Raw genomic sequence first — 17,855 nt, forward strand, 5'->3', positions numbered from 1 at the left:
CTGAAATTGAATGTAAAGAATACGTCTTTTGTAGCGGGCGTCCCTCTACTGCAGTGTCACACATGACGAATAAAAAGGAAAACAGCAGAACGTCTGTGTAGGGCCATGTTTTTACCTACAGTGTCACTTGGCTGAATGTGTATAAGGCTCTGTGGCATCACTCAAACGCAGCCAAATTGTCACACTAGCTGTGTATCTCTAACAAAGTTGACGTATGCCCTCACCTCGGTGCCGGTTAAAACGATTTCGCCCCCGGGTGGGCTCGAACCACCAACCTTTCGGTTAACAGCCGAACGCGCTAGCCGATTGCGCCACGGAGGCCTTGACTTTGGCTCCCTTGTGCTCTGTATATCAACGCAATTCGTATACCTTCTGCAGGAATCTCGCAGAATGGTAGCATTTGCTTACGCCTCTTCACATGGATAACGTGCATGCACACTGTAGCGAGGCTCGTAAACGAATGACATCGCCAAGCATGACATTATACTACAAAATGCATACAAACCAATGTTCTGCCTATGCATTCAGAAAACCTCTGAGGCCAGTAGAATACTTGTCATAGGTTGTAGAACATCCCTTTCATTCAGTGTACTGCCATGTGTTAGATGCTGCTCGAGATAGCTCCGCTCCTTGCAGGAAGGTTTAAAAAATGAATGCCTTCTGTGAGGTTCGAACTCACGACCCCTGGTTTACGAGACCAGTGCTCTACCACTGAGCTAAGAAGGCGGCAGCTTAGCGTTTGTGAGCTATCCCCAAATTGTTACTTCATCATACTGAATCTTGCAGCCCTCGACCAGATATCGGATTTGGCAAACAGCTGCTGCTGGGGGTGTCCACATTGCCGTTTTCCAAATCTCTTGAATGTTTCGCCCTTACGATCGACGACGAGCGTCGGCCCACCAAAAGTTAGCGGTCTGCACAATCCTGACCTAGTGCACAGCTTGTGGGATAGCGTGGCTCGACTGCGAAATGCGCCTTTCGGCTCCTCTCTCTGGCTACAGTGCGCTGTTGTCCACAGTGGCACTGGCGTTGCCCATGGGGCTTCATGTAAGGCGACTGCACGTCGCTCGGCCAACAGCGGCCTACTGCAGACCGACACTTAAGACACACCAAATACAAATCGACATCGAGAGACAGGCCCTGTCATATGGCACTCGCGACGTATATGCTGAAATTGAATGTAAAGAATACGTCTTTTGTAGCGGGCGTCCCTCTACTGCAGTGTCACACATGACGAATAAAAAGGAAAACAGCAGAACGTCTGTGTAGGGCCATGTTTTTACCTACAGTGTCACTTGGCTGAATGTGTATAAGGCTCCGTGGCATCACTCAAACGCAGCCAAATTGTCACACTAGCTGTGTATCTCTAACAAAGTTGACGTATGCCCTCACCTCGGTGCCGGTTAAAACGATTTCGCCCCCGGGTGGGCTCGAACCACCAACCTTTCGGTTAACAGCCGAACGCGCTAGCCGATTGCGCCACGGAGGCCTTGACCTTGGCTCCCTTGTGCTCTGTATATCAACGCAATTCGTATACCTTCTGCAGGAATCTCGCAGAATGGTAGCATTTGCTTACGCCTCTTCACATGGATAACGTGCATGCACACTGTAGCGAGGCTCGTAAACGAATGACATCGCCAAGCATGACATTATACTACAAAATGCATACAAACCAATGTTCTGCCTATGCATTCAGAAAACCTCTGAGGCCAGTAGAATACTTGTCATAGGTTGTAGAACATCCCATTCATTCAGTGTACTGCCATGTGTTAGATGCAGCTCGAGATAGCTCCGCTCCTTGCAGGAAGGTTTAAAAAACGAATGCCTTCTGTGAGGTTCGAACTCACGACCCCTGGTTTAGGAGACCAGTGCTCTACCACTGAGCTAAGAAGGCGGCAGCTTAGCGTTTGTGAGCTATCCCCAAATTGTTACTTCATCATACTGAATCTTGCAGCCCTCGACCAGATATCGGATTTGGCACACAGCTGCTGCTGGGGGTGTCCACATTGCCGTTTTCCAAATCTCTTGAATGTTTCGCCCTTACGATCGACGACGTGCGTCGGCCCACCAAAAGTTAGCGGTCTGCACAATCCTGACCTAGTGCACAGCTTGTGGGATAGCGTGGCTCGACTGCGAAATGCGCCTTTCGGCTCCTCTCTCTGGCTACAGTGCGCTGTTGTCCACAGTGGCACTGGCGTTGCCCATGGGGCTTCATGTAAGGCGACTGCACGTCGCTCGGCCAACAGCGGCCTACTGCAGACCGACACTTAAGACACACCAAATACAAATCGACATCGAGAGACAGGCCCTGTCATATGGCACTCGCGACGTATATGCTGAAATTGAATGTAAAGAATACGTCTTTTGTAGCGGGCGTCCCTCTACTGCAGTGTCACACATGACGAATAAAAAGGAAAACAGCAGAACGTCTGTGTAGGGCCATGTTTTTACCTACAGTGTCACTTGGCTGAATGTGTATAAGGCTCTGTGGCATCACTCAAACGCAGCCAAATTGTCACACTAGCTGTGTATCTCTAACAAAGTTGACGTATGCCCTCACCTCGGTGCCGGTTAAAACGATTTCGCCCCCGGGTGGGCTCGAACCACCAACCTTTCGGTTAACAGCCGAACGCGCTAGCCGATTGCGCCACGGAGGCCTTGACTTTGGCTCCCTTGTGCTCTGTATATCAACGCAATTCGTATACCTTCTGCAGGAATCTCGCAGAATGGTAGCATTTGCTTACGCCTCTTCACATGGATAACGTGCATGCACACTGTAGCGAGGCTCGTAAACGAATGACATCGCCAAGCATGACATTATACTACAAAATGCATACAAACCAATGTTCTGCCTATGCATTCAGAAAACCTCTGAGGCCAGTAGAATACTTGTCATAGGTTGTAGAACATCCCTTTCATTCAGTGTACTGCCATGTGTTAGATGCTGCTCGAGATAGCTCCGCTCCTTGCAGGAAGGTTTAAAAAATGAATGCCTTCTGTGAGGTTCGAACTCACGACCCCTGGTTTACGAGACCAGTGCTCTACCACTGAGCTAAGAAGGCGGCAGCTTAGCGTTTGTGAGCTATCCCCAAATTGTTACTTCATCATACTGAATCTTGCAGCCCTCGACCAGATATCGGATTTGGCACACAGCTGCTGCTGGGGGTGTCCACATTGCCGTTTTCCAAATCTCTTGAATGTTTCGCCCTTACGATCGACGACGAGCGTCGGCCCACCAAAAGTTAGCGGTCTGCACAATCCTGACCTAGTGCACAGCTTGTGGGATAGCGTGGCTCGACTGCGAAATGCGCCTTTCGGCTCCTCTCTCTGGCTACAGTGCGCTGTTGTCCACAGTGGCACTGGCGTTGCCCATGGGGCTTCATGTAAAGCGAGCGACTGCACGTCGCTCGGCCAACAGCGGCCTACTGCAGACCGACACTTAAGACACACCAAATACAAATCGACATCGAGAGACAGGCCCTGTCATATGGCACTCGCGACGTATATGCTGAAATTGAATGTAAAGAATACGTCTTTTGTAGCGGGCGTCCCTCTACTGCAGTGTCACACATGACGAATAAAAAGGAAAACAGCAGAACGTCTGTGTAGGGCCATGTTTTTACCTACAGTGTCACTTGGCTGAATGTGTATAAGGCTCTGTGGCATCACTCAAACGCAGCCAAATTGTCACACTAGCTGTGTATCTCTAACAAAGTTGACGTATGCCCTCACCTCGGTGCCGGTTAAAACGATTTCGCCCCCGGGTGGGCTCGAACCACCAACCTTTCGGTTAACAGCCGAACGCGCTAGCCGATTGCGCCACGGAGGCCTTGACTTTGGCTCCCTTGTGCTCTGTATATCAACGCAATTCGTATACCTTCTGCAGGAATCTCGCAGAATGGTAGCATTTGCTTACGCCTCTTCACATGGATAACGTGCATGCACACTGTAGCGAGGCTCGTAAACGAATGACATCGCCAAGCATGACATTATACTACAAAATGCATACAAACCAATGTTCTGCCTATGCATTCAGAAAACCTCTGAGGCCAGTAGAATACTTGTCATAGGTTGTAGAACATCCCTTTCATTCAGTGTACTGCCATGTGTTAGATGCTGCTCGAGATAGCTCCGCTCCTTGCAGGAAGGTTTAAAAAATGAATGCCTTCTGTGAGGTTCGAACTCACGACCCCTGGTTTACGAGACCAGTGCTCTACCACTGAGCTAAGAAGGCGGCAGCTTAGCGTTTGTGAGCTATCCCCAAATTGTTACTTCATCATACTGAATCTTGCAGCCCTCGACCAGATATCGGATTTGGCACACAGCTGCTGCTGGGGGTGTCCACATTGCCGTTTTCCAAATCTCTTGAATGTTTCGCCCTTACGATCGACGACGAGCGTCGGCCCACCAAAAGTTAGCGGTCTGCACAATCCTGACCTAGTGCACAGCTTGTGGGATAGCGTGGCTCGACTGCGAAATGCGCCTTTCGGCTCCTCTCTCTGGCTACAGTGCGCTGTTGTCCACAGTGGCACTGGCGTTGCCCATGGGGCTTCATGTAAGGCGACTGCACGTCGCTCGGCCAACAGCGGCCTACTGCAGACCGACACTTAAGACACACCAAATACAAATCGACATCGAGAGACAGGCCCTGTCATATGGCACTCGCGACGTATATGCTGAAATTGAATGTAAAGAATACGTCTTTTGTAGCGGGCGTCCCTCTACTGCAGTGTCACACATGACGAATAAAAAGGAAAACAGCAGAACGTCTGTGTAGGGCCATGTTTTTACCTACAGTGTCACTTGGCTGAATGTGTATAAGGCTCTGTGGCATCACTCAAACGCAGCCAAATTGTCACACTAGCTGTGTATCTCTAACAAAGTTGACGTATGCCCTCACCTCGGTGCCGGTTAAAACGATTTCGCCCCCGGGTGGGCTCGAACCACCAACCTTTCGGTTAACAGCCGAACGCGCTAGCCGATTGCGCCACGGAGGCCTTGACTTTGGCTCCCTTGTGCTCTGTATATCAACGCAATTCGTATACCTTCTGCAGGAATCTCGCAGAATGGTAGCATTTGCTTACGCCTCTTCACATGGATAACGTGCATGCACACTGTAGCGAGGCTCGTAAACGAATGACATCGCCAAGCATGACATTATACTACAAAATGCATACAAACCAATGTTCTGCCTATGCATTCAGAAAACCTCTGAGGCCAGTAGAATACTTGTCATAGGTTGTAGAACATCCCTTTCATTCAGTGTACTGCCATGTGTTAGATGCTGCTCGAGATAGCTCCGCTCCTTGCAGGAAGGTTTAAAAAATGAATGCCTTCTGTGAGGTTCGAACTCACGACCCCTGGTTTACGAGACCAGTGCTCTACCACTGAGCTAAGAAGGCGGCAGCTTAGCGTTTGTGAGCTATCCCCAAATTGTTACTTCATCATACTGAATCTTGCAGCCCTCGACCAGATATCGGATTTGGCACACAGCTGCTGCTGGGGGTGTCCACATTGCCGTTTTCCAAATCTCTTGAATGTTTCGCCCTTACGATCGACGACGAGCGTCGGCCCACCAAAAGTTAGCGGTCTGCACAATCCTGACCTAGTGCACAGCTTGTGGGATAGCGTGGCTCGACTGCGAAATGCGCCTTTCGGCTCCTCTCTCTGGCTACAGTGCGCTGTTGTCCACAGTGGCACTGGCGTTGCCCATGGGGCTTCATGTAAGGCGACTGCACGTCGCTCGGCCAACAGCGGCCTACTGCAGACCGACACTTAAGACACACCAAATACAAATCGACATCGAGAGACAGGCCCTGTCATATGGCACTCGCGACGTATATGCTGAAATTGAATGTAAAGAATACGTCTTTTGTAGCGGGCGTCCCTCTACTGCAGTGTCACACATGACGAATAAAAAGGAAAACAGCAGAACGTCTGTGTAGGGCCATGTTTTTACCTACAGTGTCACTTGGCTGAATGTGTATAAGGCTCTGTGGCATCACTCAAACGCAGCCAAATTGTCACACTAGCTGTGTATCTCTAACAAAGTTGACGTATGCCCTCACCTCGGTGCCGGTTAAAACGATTTCGCCCCCGGGTGGGCTCGAACCACCAACCTTTCGGTTAACAGCCGAACGCGCTAGCCGATTGCGCCACGGAGGCCTTGACTTTGGCTCCCTTGTGCTCTGTATATCAACGCAATTCGTATACCTTCTGCAGGAATCTCGCAGAATGGTAGCATTTGCTTACGCCTCTTCACATGGATAACGTGCATGCACACTGTAGCGAGGCTCGTAAACGAATGACATCGCCAAGCATGACATTATACTACAAAATGCATACAAACCAATGTTCTGCCTATGCATTCAGAAAACCTCTGAGGCCAGTAGAATACTTGTCATAGGTTGTAGAACATCCCTTTCATTCAGTGTACTGCCATGTGTTAGATGCTGCTCGAGATAGCTCCGCTCCTTGCAGGAAGGTTTAAAAAATGAATGCCTTCTGTGAGGTTCGAACTCACGACCCCTGGTTTACGAGACCAGTGCTCTACCACTGAGCTAAGAAGGCGGCAGCTTAGCGTTTGTGAGCTATCCCCAAATTGTTACTTCATCATACTGAATCTTGCAGCCCTCGACCAGATATCGGATTTGGCAAACAGCTGCTGCTGGGGGTGTCCACATTGCCGTTTTCCAAATCTCTTGAATGTTTCGCCCTTACGATCGACGACGAGCGTCGGCCCACCAAAAGTTAGCGGTCTGCACAATCCTGACCTAGTGCACAGCTTGTGGGATAGCGTGGCTCGACTGCGAAATGCGCCTTTCGGCTCCTCTCTCTGGCTACAGTGCGCTGTTGTCCACAGTGGCACTGGCGTTGCCCATGGGGCTTCATGTAAGGCGACTGCACGTCGCTCGGCCAACAGCGGCCTACTGCAGACCGACACTTAAGACACACCAAATACAAATCGACATCGAGAGACAGGCCCTGTCATATGGCACTCGCGACGTATATGCTGAAATTGAATGTAAAGAATACGTCTTTTGTAGCGGGCGTCCCTCTACTGCAGTGTCACACATGACGAATAAAAAGGAAAACAGCAGAACGTCTGTGTAGGGCCATGTTTTTACCTACAGTGTCACTTGGCTGAATGTGTATAAGGCTCCGTGGCATCACTCAAACGCAGCCAAATTGTCACACTAGCTGTGTATCTCTAACAAAGTTGACGTATGCCCTCACCTCGGTGCCGGTTAAAACGATTTCGCCCCCGGGTGGGCTCGAACCACCAACCTTTCGGTTAACAGCCGAACGCGCTAGCCGATTGCGCCACGGAGGCCTTGACCTTGGCTCCCTTGTGCTCTGTATATCAACGCAATTCGTATACCTTCTGCAGGAATCTCGCAGAATGGTAGCATTTGCTTACGCCTCTTCACATGGATAACGTGCATGCACACTGTAGCGAGGCTCGTAAACGAATGACATCGCCAAGCATGACATTATACTACAAAATGCATACAAACCAATGTTCTGCCTATGCATTCAGAAAACCTCTGAGGCCAGTAGAATACTTGTCATAGGTTGTAGAACATCCCATTCATTCAGTGTACTGCCATGTGTTAGATGCAGCTCGAGATAGCTCCGCTCCTTGCAGGAAGGTTTAAAAAACGAATGCCTTCTGTGAGGTTCGAACTCACGACCCCTGGTTTAGGAGACCAGTGCTCTACCACTGAGCTAAGAAGGCGGCAGCTTAGCGTTTGTGAGCTATCCCCAAATTGTTACTTCATCATACTGAATCTTGCAGCCCTCGACCAGATATCGGATTTGGCACACAGCTGCTGCTGGGGGTGTCCACATTGCCGTTTTCCAAATCTCTTGAATGTTTCGCCCTTACGATCGACGACGAGCGTCGGCCCACCAAAAGTTAGCGGTCTGCACAATCCTGACCTAGTGCACAGCTTGTGGGATAGCGTGGCTCGACTGCGAAATGCGCCTTTCGGCTCCTCTCTCTGGCTACAGTGCGCTGTTGTCCACAGTGGCACTGGCGTTGCCCATGGGGCTTCATGTAAGGCGACTGCACGTCGCTCGGCCAACAGCGGCCTACTGCAGACCGACACTTAAGACACACCAAATACAAATCGACATCGAGAGACAGGCCCTGTCATATGGCACTCGCGACGTATATGCTGAAATTGAATGTAAAGAATACGTCTTTTGTAGCGGGCGTCCCTCTACTGCAGTGTCACACATGACGAATAAAAAGGAAAACAGCAGAACGTCTGTGTAGGGCCATGTTTTTACCTACAGTGTCACTTGGCTGAATGTGTATAAGGCTCTGTGGCATCACTCAAACGCAGCCAAATTGTCACACTAGCTGTGTATCTCTAACAAAGTTGACGTATGCCCTCACCTCGGTGCCGGTTAAAACGATTTCGCCCCCGGGTGGGCTCGAACCACCAACCTTTCGGTTAACAGCCGAACGCGCTAGCCGATTGCGCCACGGAGGCCTTGACTTTGGCTCCCTTGTGCTCTGTATATCAACGCAATTCGTATACCTTCTGCAGGAATCTCGCAGAATGGTAGCATTTGCTTACGCCTCTTCACATGGATAACGTGCATGCACACTGTAGCGAGGCTCGTAAACGAATGACATCGCCAAGCATGACATTATACTACAATATGCATACAAACCAATGTTCTGCCTATGCATTCAGAAAACCTCTGAGGCCAGTAGAATACTTGTCATAGGTTGTAGAACATCCCTTTCATTCAGTGTACTGCCATGTGTTAGATGCTGCTCGAGATAGCTCCGCTCCTTGCAGGAAGGTTTAAAAAATGAATGCCTTCTGTGAGGTTCGAACTCACGACCCCTGGTTTGCGAGACCAGTGCTCTACCACTGAGCTAAGAAGGCGGCAGCTTAGCGTTTGTGAGCTATCCCCAAATTGTTACTTCATCATACTGAATCTTGCAGCCCTCGACCAGATATCGGATTTGGCACACAGCTGCTGCTGGGGGTGTCCACATTGCCGTTTTCCAAATCTCTTGAATGTTTCGCCCTTACGATCGACGACGAGCGTCGGCCCACCAAAAGTTAGCGGTCTGCACAATCCTGACCTAGTGCACAGCTTGTGGGATAGCGTGGCTCGACTGCGAAATGCGCCTTTCGGCTCCTCTCTCTGGCTACAGTGCGCTGTTGTCCACAGTGGCACTGGCGTTGCCCATGGGGCTTCATGTAAGGCGACTGCACGTCGCTCGGCCAACAGCGGCCTACTGCAGACCGACACTTAAGACACACCAAATACAAATCGACATCGAGAGACAGGCCCTGTCATATGGCACTCGCGACGTATATGCTGAAATTGAATGTAAAGAATACGTCTTTTGTAGCGGGCGTCCCTCTACTGCAGTGTCACACATGACGAATAAAAAGGAAAACAGCAGAACGTCTGTGTAGGGCCATGTTTTTACCTACAGTGTCACTTGGCTGAATGTGTATAAGGCTCTGTGGCATCACTCAAACGCAGCCAAATTGTCACACTAGCTGTGTATCTCTAACAAAGTTGACGTATGCCCTCACCTCGGTGCCGGTTAAAACGATTTCGCCCCCGGGTGGGCTCGAACCACCAACCTTTCGGTTAACAGCCGAACGCGCTAGCCGATTGCGCCACGGAGGCCTTGACTTTGGCTCCCTTGTGCTCTGTATATCAACGCAATTCGTATACCTTCTGCAGGAATCTCGCAGAATGGTAGCATTTGCTTACGCCTCTTCACATGGATAACGTGCATGCACACTGTAGCGAGGCTCGTAAACGAATGACATCGCCAAGCATGACATTATACTACAAAATGCATACAAACCAATGTTCTGCCTATGCATTCAGAAAACCTCTGAGGCCAGTAGAATACTTGTCATAGGTTGTAGAACATCCCTTTCATTCAGTGTACTGCCATGTGTTAGATGCTGCTCGAGATAGCTCCGCTCCTTGCAGGAAGGTTTAAAAAATGAATGCCTTCTGTGAGGTTCGAACTCACGACCCCTGGTTTACGAGACCAGTGCTCTACCACTGAGCTAAGAAGGCGGCAGCTTAGCGTTTGTGAGCTATCCCCAAATTGTTACTTCATCATACTGAATCTTGCAGCCCTCGACCAGATATCGGATTTGGCACACAGCTGCTGCTGGGGGTGTCCACATTGCCGTTTTCCAAATCTCTTGAATGTTTCGCCCTTACGATCGACGACGAGCGTCGGCCCACCAAAAGTTAGCGGTCTGCACAATCCTGACCTAGTGCACAGCTTGTGGGATAGCGTGGCTCGACTGCGAAATGCGCCTTTCGGCTCCTCTCTCTGGCTACAGTGCGCTGTTGTCCACAGTGGCACTGGCGTTGCCCATGGGGCTTCATGTAAGGCGACTGCACGTCGCTCGGCCAACAGCGGCCTACTGCAGACCGACACTTAAGACACACCAAATACAAATCGACATCGAGAGACAGGCCCTGTCATATGGCACTCGCGACGTATATGCTGAAATTGAATGTAAAGAATACGTCTTTTGTAGCGGGCGTCCCTCTACTGCAGTGTCACACATGACGAATAAAAAGGAAAACAGCAGAACGTCTGTGTAGGGCCATGTTTTTACCTACAGTGTCACTTGGCTGAATGTGTATAAGGCTCTGTGGCATCACTCAAACGCAGCCAAATTGTCACACTAGCTGTGTATCTCTAACAAAGTTGACGTATGCCCTCACCTCGGTGCCGGTTAAAACGATTTCGCCCCCGGGTGGGCTCGAACCACCAACCTTTCGGTTAACAGCCGAACGCGCTAGCCGATTGCGCCACGGAGGCCTTGACTTTGGCTCCCTTGTGCTCTGTATATCAACGCAATTCGTATACCTTCTGCAGGAATCTCGCAGAATGGTAGCATTTGCTTACGCCTCTTCACATGGATAACGTGCATGCACACTGTAGCGAGGCTCGTAAACGAATGACATCGCCAAGCATGACATTATACTACAAAATGCATACAAACCAATGTTCTGCCTATGCATTCAGAAAACCTCTGAGGCCAGTAGAATACTTGTCATAGGTTGTAGAACATCCCTTTCATTCAGTGTACTGCCATGTGTTAGATGCTGCTCGAGATAGCTCCGCTCCTTGCAGGAAGGTTTAAAAAATGAATGCCTTCTGTGAGGTTCGAACTCACGACCCCTGGTTTACGAGACCAGTGCTCTACCACTGAGCTAAGAAGGCGGCAGCTTAGCGTTTGTGAGCTATCCCCAAATTGTTACTTCATCATACTGAATCTTGCAGCCCTCGACCAGATATCGGATTTGGCACACAGCTGCTGCTGGGGGTGTCCACATTGCCGTTTTCCAAATCTCTTGAATGTTTCGCCCTTACGATCGACGACGAGCGTCGGCCCACCAAAAGTTAGCGGTCTGCACAATCCTGACCTAGTGCACAGCTTGTGGGATAGCGTGGCTCGACTGCGAAATGCGCCTTTCGGCTCCTCTCTCTGGCTACAGTGCGCTGTTGTCCACAGTGGCACTGGCGTTGCCCATGGGGCTTCATGTAAGGCGACTGCACGTCGCTCGGCCAACAGCGGCCTACTGCAGACCGACACTTAAGACACACCAAATACAAATCGACATCGAGAGACAGGCCCTGTCATATGGCACTCGCGACGTATATGCTGAAATTGAATGTAAAGAATACGTCTTTTGTAGCGGGCGTCCCTCTACTGCAGTGTCACACATGACGAATAAAAAGGAAAACAGCAGAACGTCTGTGTAGGGCCATGTTTTTACCTACAGTGTCACTTGGCTGAATGTGTATAAGGCTCTGTGGCATCACTCAAACGCAGCCAAATTGTCACACTAGCTGTGTATCTCTAACAAAGTTGACGTATGCCCTCACCTCGGTGCCGGTTGAAACGATTTCGCCCCCGGGTGGGCTCGAACCACCAACCTTTCGGTTAACAGCCGAACGCGCTAGCCGATTGCGCCACGGAGGCCTTGACTTTGGCTCCCTTGTGCTCTGTATATCAACGCAATTCGTATACCTTCTGCAGGAATCTCGCAGAATGGTAGCATTTGCTTACGCCTCTTCACATGGATAACGTGCATGCACACTGTAGCGAGGCTCGTAAACGAATGACATCGCCAAGCATGACATTATACTACAAAATGCATACAAACCAATGTTCTGCCTATGCATTCAGAAAACCTCTGAGGCCAGTAGAATACTTGTCATAGGTTGTAGAACATCCCTTTCATTCAGTGTACTGCCATGTGTTAGATGCTGCTCGAGATAGCTACGCTCCTTGCAGGAAGGTTTAAAAAATGAATGCCTTCTGTGAGGTTCGAACTCACGACCCCTGGTTTACGAGACCAGTGCTCTACCACTGAGCTAAGAAGGCGGCAGCTTAGCGTTTGTGAGCTATCCCCAAATTGTTACTTCATCATACTGAATCTTGCAGCCCTCGACCAGATATCGGATTTGGCACACAGCTGCTGCTGGGGGTGTCCACATTGCCGTTTTCCAAATCTCTTGAATGTTTCGCCCTTACGATCGACGACGAGCGTCGGCCCACCAAAAGTTAGCGGTCTGCACAATCCTGACCTAGTGCACAGCTTGTGGGATAGCGTGGCTCGACTGCGAAATGCGCCTTTCGGCTCCTCTCTCTGGCTACAGTGCGCTGTTGTCCACAGTGGCACTGGCGTTGCCCATGGGGCTTCATGTAAGGCGACTGCACGTCGCTCGGCCAACAGCGGCCTACTGCAGACCGACACTTAAGACACACCAAATACAAATCGACATCGAGAGACAGGCCCTGTCATATGGCACTCGCGACGTATATGCTGAAATTGAATGTAAAGAATACGTCTTTTGTAGCGGGCGTCCCTCTACTGCAGTGTCACACATGACGAATAAAAAGGAAAACAGCAGAACGTCTGTGTAGGGCCATGTTTTTACCTACAGTGTCACTTGGCTGAATGTGTATAAGGCTCTGTGGCATCACTCAAACGCAGCCAAATTGTCACACTAGCTGTGTATCTCTAACAAAGTTGACGTATGCCCTCACCTCGGTGCCGGTTAAAACGATTTCGCCCCCGGGTGGGCTCGAACCACCAACCTTTCGGTTAACAGCCGAACGCGCTAGCCGATTGCGCCACGGAGGCCTTGACTTTGACTCCCTTGTGCTCTGTATATCAACGCAATTCGTATACCTTCTGCAGGAATCTCGCAGAATGGTAGCATTTGCTTACGCCTCTTCACATGGATAACGTGCATGCACACTGTAGCGAGGCTCGTAAACGAATGACATCGCCAAGCATGACATTATACTACAAAATGCATACAAACCAATGTTCTGCCTATGCATTCAGAAAACCTCTGAGGCCAGTAGAATACTTGTCATAGGTTGTAGAACATCCCTTTCATTCAGTGTACTGCCATGTGTTAGATGCTGCTCGAGATAGCTCCGCTCCTTGCAGGAAGGTTTAAAAAATGAATGCCTTCTGTGAGGTTCGAACTCACGACCCCTGGTTTACGAGACCAGTGCTCTACCACTGAGCTAAGAAGGCGGCAGCTTAGCGTTTGTGAGCTATCCCCAAATTGTTACTTCATCATACTGAATCTTGCAGCCCTCGACCAGATATCGGATTTGGCACACAGCTGCTGCTGGGGGTGTCCACATTGCCGTTTTCCAAATCTCTTGAATGTTTCGCCCTTACGATCGACGACGAGCGTCGGCCCACCAAAAGTTAGCGGTCTGCACAATCCTGACCTAGTGCACAGCTTGTGGGATAGCGTGGCTCGACTGCGAAATGCGCCTTTCGGCTCCTCTCTCTGGCTACAGTGCGCTGTTGTCCACAGTGGCACTGGCGTTGCCCATGGGGCTTCATGTAAGGCGACTGCACGTCGCTCGGCCAACAGCGGCCTACTGCAGACCGACACTTAAGACACACCAAATACAAATCGACATCGAGAGACAGGCCCTGTCATATGGCACTCGCGACGTATATGCTGAAATTGAATGTAAAGAATACGTCTTTTGTAGCGGGCGTCCCTCTACTGCAGTGTCACACATGACGAATAAAAAGGAAAACAGCAGAACGTCTGTGTAGGGCCATGTTTTTACCTACAGTGTCACTTGGCTGAATGTGTATAAGGCTCTGTGGCATCACTCAAACGCAGCCAAATTGTCACACTAGCTGTGTATCTCTAACAAAGTTGACGTATGCCCTCACCTCGGTGCCGGTTAAAACGATTTCGCCCCCGGGTGGGCTCGAACCACCAACCTTTCGGTTAACAGCCGAACGCGCTAGCCGATTGCGCCACGGAGGCCTTGACTTTGGCTCCCTTGTGCTCTGTATATCAACGCAATTCGTATACCTTCTGCAGGAATCTCGCAGAATGGTAGCATTTGCTTACGCCTCTTCACATGGATAACGTGCATGCACACTGTAGCGAGGCTCGTAAACGAATGACATCGCCAAGCATGACATTATACTACAAAATGCATACAAACCAATGTTCTGCCTATGCATTCAGAAAACCTCTGAGGCCAGTAGAATACTTGTCATAGGTTGTAGAACATCCCTTTCATTCAGTGTACTGCCATGTGTTAGATGCTGCTCGAGATAGCTCCGCTCCTTGCAGGAAGGTTTAAAAAATGAATGCCGTCTGTGAGGTTCGAACTCACGACCCCTGGTTTACGAGACCAGTGCTCTACCACTGAGCTAAGAAGGCGGCAGCTTAGCGTTTGTGAGCTATCCCCAAATTGTTACTTCATCATACTGAATCTTGCAGCCCTCGACCAGATATCGGATTTGGCACACAGCTGCTGCTGGGGGTGTCCACATTGCCGTTTTCCAAATCTCTTGAATGTTTCGCCCTTACGATCGACGACGAGCGTCGGCCCACCAAAAGTTAGCGGTCTGCACAATCCTGACCTAGTGCACAGCTTGTGGGATAGCGTGGCTCGACTGCGAAATGCGCCTTTCGGCTCCTCTCTCTGGCTACAGTGCGCTGTTGTCCACAGTGGCACTGGCGTTGCCCATGGGGCTTCATGTAAGGCGACTGCACGTCGCTCGGCCAACAGCGGCCTACTGCAGACCGACACTTAAGACACACCAAATACAAATCGACATCGAGAGACAGGCCCTGTCATATGGCACTCGCGACGTATATGCTGAAATTGAATGTAAAGAATACGTCTTTTGTAGCGGGCGTCCCTCTACTGCAGTGTCACACATGACGAATAAAAAGGAAAACAGCAGAACGTCTGTGTAGGGCCATGTTTTTACCTACAGTGTCACTTGGCTGAATGTGTATAAGGCTCTGTGGCATCACTCAAACGCAGCCAAATTGTCACACTAGCTGTGTATCTCTAACAAAGTTGACGTATGCCCTCACCTCGGTGCCGGTTAAAACGATTTCGCCCCCGGGTGGGCTCGAACCACCAACTTTTCGGTTAACAGCCGAACGCGCTAGCCGATTGCGCCACGGAGGCCTTGACTTTGGCTCCCTTGTGCTCTGTATATCAACGCAATTCGTATACCTTCTGCAGGAATCTCGCAGAATGGTAGCATTTGCTTACGCCTCTTCACATGGATAACGTGCATGCACACTGTAGCGAGGCTCGTAAACGAATGACATCGCCAAGCATGACATTATACTACAAAATGCATACAAACCAATGTTCTGCCTATGCATTCAGAAAACCTCTGAGGCCAGTAGAATACTTGTCATAGGTTGTAGAACATCCCTTTCATTCAGTGTACTGCCATGTGTTAGATGCTGCTCGAGATAGCTCCGCTCCTTGCAGGAAGGTTTAAAAAATGAATGCCTTCTGTGAGGTTCGAACTCACGACCCCTGGTTTACGAGACCAGTGCTCTACCACTGAGCTAAGAAGGCGGCAGCTTAGCGTTTGTGAGCTATCCCCAAATTGTTACTTCATCATACTGAATCTTGCAGCCCTCGACCAGATATCGGATTTGGCAAACAGCTGCTGCTGGGGGTGTCCACATTGCCGTTTTCCAAATCTCTTGAATGTTTCGCCCTTACGATCGACGACGAGCGTCGGCCCACCAAAAGTTAGCGGTCTGCACAATCCTGACCTAGTGCACAGCTTGTGGGATAGCGTGGCTCGACTGCGAAATGCGCCTTTCGGCTCCTCTCTCTGGCTACAGTGCGCTGTTGTCCACAGTGGCACTGGCGTTGCCCATGGGGCTTCATGTAAGGCGACTGCACGTCGCTCGGCCAACAGCGGCCTACTGCAGACCGACACTTAAGACACACCAAATACAAATCGACATCGAGAGACAGGCCCTGTCATATGGCACTCGCGACGTATATGCTGAAATTGAATGTAAAGAATACGTCTTTTGTAGCGGGCGTCCCTCTACTGCAGTGTCACACATGACGAATAAAAAGGAAAACAGCAGAACGTCTGTGTAGGGCCATGTTTTTACCTACAGTGTCACTTGGCTGAATGTGTATAAGGCTCTGTGGCATCACTCAAACGCAGCCAACTTGTCACACTAGCTGTGTATCTCTAACAAAGTTGACGTATGCCCTCACCTCGGTGCCGGTTAAAACGATTTCGCCCCCAGGTGGGCTCGAACCACCAACCTTTCGGTTAACAGCCGAACGCGCTAGCCGATTGCGCCACGGAGGCCTTGACTTTGGCTCCCTTGTGCTCTGTATATCAACGCAATTCGTATACCTTCTGCAGGAATCTCGCAGAATGGTAGCATTTGCTTGCGCCTCTTCACATGGATAACGTGCATGCACACTGTAGCGAGGCTCGTAAACGAATGACATCGCCAAGCATGACATTATACTACAAAATGCATACAAACCAATGTTCTGCCTATGCATTCAGAAAACCTCTGAGGCCAGTAGAATACTTGTCATAGGTTGTAGAACATCCCTTTCATTCAGTGTACTGCCATGTGTTAGATGCTGCTCGAGATAGCTCCACTCCTTGCAGGAAGGTTTAAAAAATGAATGCCTTCTGTGAGGTTCGAACTCACGACCCCTGGTTTACGAGACCAGTGCTCTACCACTGAGCTAAGAAGGCGGCAGCTTAGCGTTTGTGAGCTATCCCCAAATTGTTACTTCATCATACTGAATCTTGCAGCCCTCGACCAGATATCGGATTTGGCACACAGCTGCTGCTGGGGGTGTCCACATTGCCGTTTTCCAAATCTCTTGAATGTTTCGCCCTTACGATCGACGACGAGCGTCGGCCCACCAAAAGTTAGCGGTCTGCACAATCCTGACCTAGTGCACAGCTTGTGGGATAGCGTGGCTCGACTGCGAAATGCGCCTTTCGGCTCCTCTCTCTGGCTACAGTGCGCTGTTGTCCACAGTGGCACTGGCGTTGCCCATGGGGCTTCATGTAAGGCGACTGCACGTCGCTCGGCCAACAGCGGCCTACTGCAGACCGACACTTAAGACACACCAAATACAAATCGACATCGAGAGACAGGCCCTGTCATATGGCACTCGCGACGTATATGCTGAAATTGAATGTAAAGAATACGTCTTTTGTAGCGGGCGTCCCTCTACTGCAGTGTCACACATGACGAATAAAAAGGAAAACAGCAGAACGTCTGTGTAGGGCCATGTTTTTACCTACAGTGTCACTTGGCTGAATGTGTATAAGGCTCTGTGGCATCACTCAAACGCAGCCAACTTGTCACACTAGCTGTGTATCTCTAACAAAGTTGACGTATGCCCTCACCTCGGTGCCGGTTAAAACGATTTCGCCCCCAGGTGGGCTCGAACCACCAACCTTTCGGTTAACAGCCGAACGCGCTAGCCGATTGCGCCACGGAGGCCTTGACTTTG

At 50.1% G+C, this 17,855-nt stretch overlaps 31 non-coding genes across 31 annotated transcripts; all 31 read right to left on the reverse strand.

Annotated features, from left to right (window-relative positions):
* Window positions 1–247: 247 nt before the first annotated feature.
* Window positions 248–321, reverse strand: Trnan-guu. The gene has a single exon. It is a non-coding gene; the product is annotated as a tRNA-Asn (tRNA).
* Window positions 322–654: 333 nt separating this feature from the next.
* On the reverse strand, window positions 655–726 carry Trnat-cgu. The gene has a single exon. It is a non-coding gene; the product is annotated as a tRNA-Thr (tRNA).
* A 689-nt stretch (window positions 727–1,415) lies between these two features.
* On the reverse strand, window positions 1,416–1,489 carry Trnan-guu. The gene has a single exon. It is a non-coding gene; the product is annotated as a tRNA-Asn (tRNA).
* Window positions 1,490–1,822: 333 nt separating this feature from the next.
* Window positions 1,823–1,894, reverse strand: Trnar-ccu. Its single transcript has one exon. It is a non-coding gene; the product is annotated as a tRNA-Arg (tRNA).
* Window positions 1,895–2,583: 689 nt separating this feature from the next.
* Trnan-guu lies at window positions 2,584–2,657 on the reverse strand. The gene has a single exon. It is a non-coding gene; the product is annotated as a tRNA-Asn (tRNA).
* Window positions 2,658–2,990: 333 nt separating this feature from the next.
* Trnat-cgu lies at window positions 2,991–3,062 on the reverse strand. The gene has a single exon. It is a non-coding gene; the product is annotated as a tRNA-Thr (tRNA).
* A 693-nt stretch (window positions 3,063–3,755) lies between these two features.
* Window positions 3,756–3,829, reverse strand: Trnan-guu. The gene has a single exon. It is a non-coding gene; the product is annotated as a tRNA-Asn (tRNA).
* Window positions 3,830–4,162: 333 nt separating this feature from the next.
* Trnat-cgu lies at window positions 4,163–4,234 on the reverse strand. The gene has a single exon. It is a non-coding gene; the product is annotated as a tRNA-Thr (tRNA).
* Window positions 4,235–4,923: 689 nt separating this feature from the next.
* Window positions 4,924–4,997, reverse strand: Trnan-guu. The gene has a single exon. It is a non-coding gene; the product is annotated as a tRNA-Asn (tRNA).
* Window positions 4,998–5,330: 333 nt separating this feature from the next.
* Window positions 5,331–5,402, reverse strand: Trnat-cgu. The gene has a single exon. It is a non-coding gene; the product is annotated as a tRNA-Thr (tRNA).
* Window positions 5,403–6,091: 689 nt separating this feature from the next.
* On the reverse strand, window positions 6,092–6,165 carry Trnan-guu. The gene has a single exon. It is a non-coding gene; the product is annotated as a tRNA-Asn (tRNA).
* A 333-nt stretch (window positions 6,166–6,498) lies between these two features.
* On the reverse strand, window positions 6,499–6,570 carry Trnat-cgu. The gene has a single exon. It is a non-coding gene; the product is annotated as a tRNA-Thr (tRNA).
* Window positions 6,571–7,259: 689 nt separating this feature from the next.
* Window positions 7,260–7,333, reverse strand: Trnan-guu. Its single transcript has one exon. It is a non-coding gene; the product is annotated as a tRNA-Asn (tRNA).
* A 333-nt stretch (window positions 7,334–7,666) lies between these two features.
* Trnar-ccu lies at window positions 7,667–7,738 on the reverse strand. The gene has a single exon. It is a non-coding gene; the product is annotated as a tRNA-Arg (tRNA).
* A 689-nt stretch (window positions 7,739–8,427) lies between these two features.
* Trnan-guu lies at window positions 8,428–8,501 on the reverse strand. Its single transcript has one exon. It is a non-coding gene; the product is annotated as a tRNA-Asn (tRNA).
* A 333-nt stretch (window positions 8,502–8,834) lies between these two features.
* On the reverse strand, window positions 8,835–8,906 carry Trnaa-cgc. The gene has a single exon. It is a non-coding gene; the product is annotated as a tRNA-Ala (tRNA).
* Window positions 8,907–9,595: 689 nt separating this feature from the next.
* Window positions 9,596–9,669, reverse strand: Trnan-guu. Its single transcript has one exon. It is a non-coding gene; the product is annotated as a tRNA-Asn (tRNA).
* Window positions 9,670–10,002: 333 nt separating this feature from the next.
* On the reverse strand, window positions 10,003–10,074 carry Trnat-cgu. The gene has a single exon. It is a non-coding gene; the product is annotated as a tRNA-Thr (tRNA).
* A 689-nt stretch (window positions 10,075–10,763) lies between these two features.
* Trnan-guu lies at window positions 10,764–10,837 on the reverse strand. Its single transcript has one exon. It is a non-coding gene; the product is annotated as a tRNA-Asn (tRNA).
* Window positions 10,838–11,170: 333 nt separating this feature from the next.
* On the reverse strand, window positions 11,171–11,242 carry Trnat-cgu. Its single transcript has one exon. It is a non-coding gene; the product is annotated as a tRNA-Thr (tRNA).
* Window positions 11,243–11,931: 689 nt separating this feature from the next.
* Window positions 11,932–12,005, reverse strand: Trnan-guu. The gene has a single exon. It is a non-coding gene; the product is annotated as a tRNA-Asn (tRNA).
* Window positions 12,006–12,338: 333 nt separating this feature from the next.
* On the reverse strand, window positions 12,339–12,410 carry Trnat-cgu. The gene has a single exon. It is a non-coding gene; the product is annotated as a tRNA-Thr (tRNA).
* A 689-nt stretch (window positions 12,411–13,099) lies between these two features.
* On the reverse strand, window positions 13,100–13,173 carry Trnan-guu. The gene has a single exon. It is a non-coding gene; the product is annotated as a tRNA-Asn (tRNA).
* A 333-nt stretch (window positions 13,174–13,506) lies between these two features.
* On the reverse strand, window positions 13,507–13,578 carry Trnat-cgu. Its single transcript has one exon. It is a non-coding gene; the product is annotated as a tRNA-Thr (tRNA).
* Window positions 13,579–14,267: 689 nt separating this feature from the next.
* Window positions 14,268–14,341, reverse strand: Trnan-guu. The gene has a single exon. It is a non-coding gene; the product is annotated as a tRNA-Asn (tRNA).
* Window positions 14,342–14,674: 333 nt separating this feature from the next.
* Window positions 14,675–14,749, reverse strand: Trnat-cgu. Its single transcript has one exon. It is a non-coding gene; the product is annotated as a tRNA-Thr (tRNA).
* A 686-nt stretch (window positions 14,750–15,435) lies between these two features.
* Window positions 15,436–15,509, reverse strand: Trnan-guu. Its single transcript has one exon. It is a non-coding gene; the product is annotated as a tRNA-Asn (tRNA).
* Window positions 15,510–15,842: 333 nt separating this feature from the next.
* Window positions 15,843–15,914, reverse strand: Trnat-cgu. The gene has a single exon. It is a non-coding gene; the product is annotated as a tRNA-Thr (tRNA).
* Window positions 15,915–16,603: 689 nt separating this feature from the next.
* Window positions 16,604–16,677, reverse strand: Trnan-guu. Its single transcript has one exon. It is a non-coding gene; the product is annotated as a tRNA-Asn (tRNA).
* Window positions 16,678–17,010: 333 nt separating this feature from the next.
* Trnat-cgu lies at window positions 17,011–17,082 on the reverse strand. Its single transcript has one exon. It is a non-coding gene; the product is annotated as a tRNA-Thr (tRNA).
* Window positions 17,083–17,771: 689 nt separating this feature from the next.
* Trnan-guu lies at window positions 17,772–17,845 on the reverse strand. The gene has a single exon. It is a non-coding gene; the product is annotated as a tRNA-Asn (tRNA).
* Window positions 17,846–17,855: the final 10 nt, after the last annotated feature.

Source organism: Schistocerca americana, chromosome 5 (genome assembly GCF_021461395.2).
Source record: "Schistocerca americana isolate TAMUIC-IGC-003095 chromosome 5, iqSchAmer2.1, whole genome shotgun sequence".
NCBI classification, from domain to species: Eukaryota; Metazoa; Arthropoda; class Insecta; order Orthoptera; family Acrididae; genus Schistocerca; species Schistocerca americana.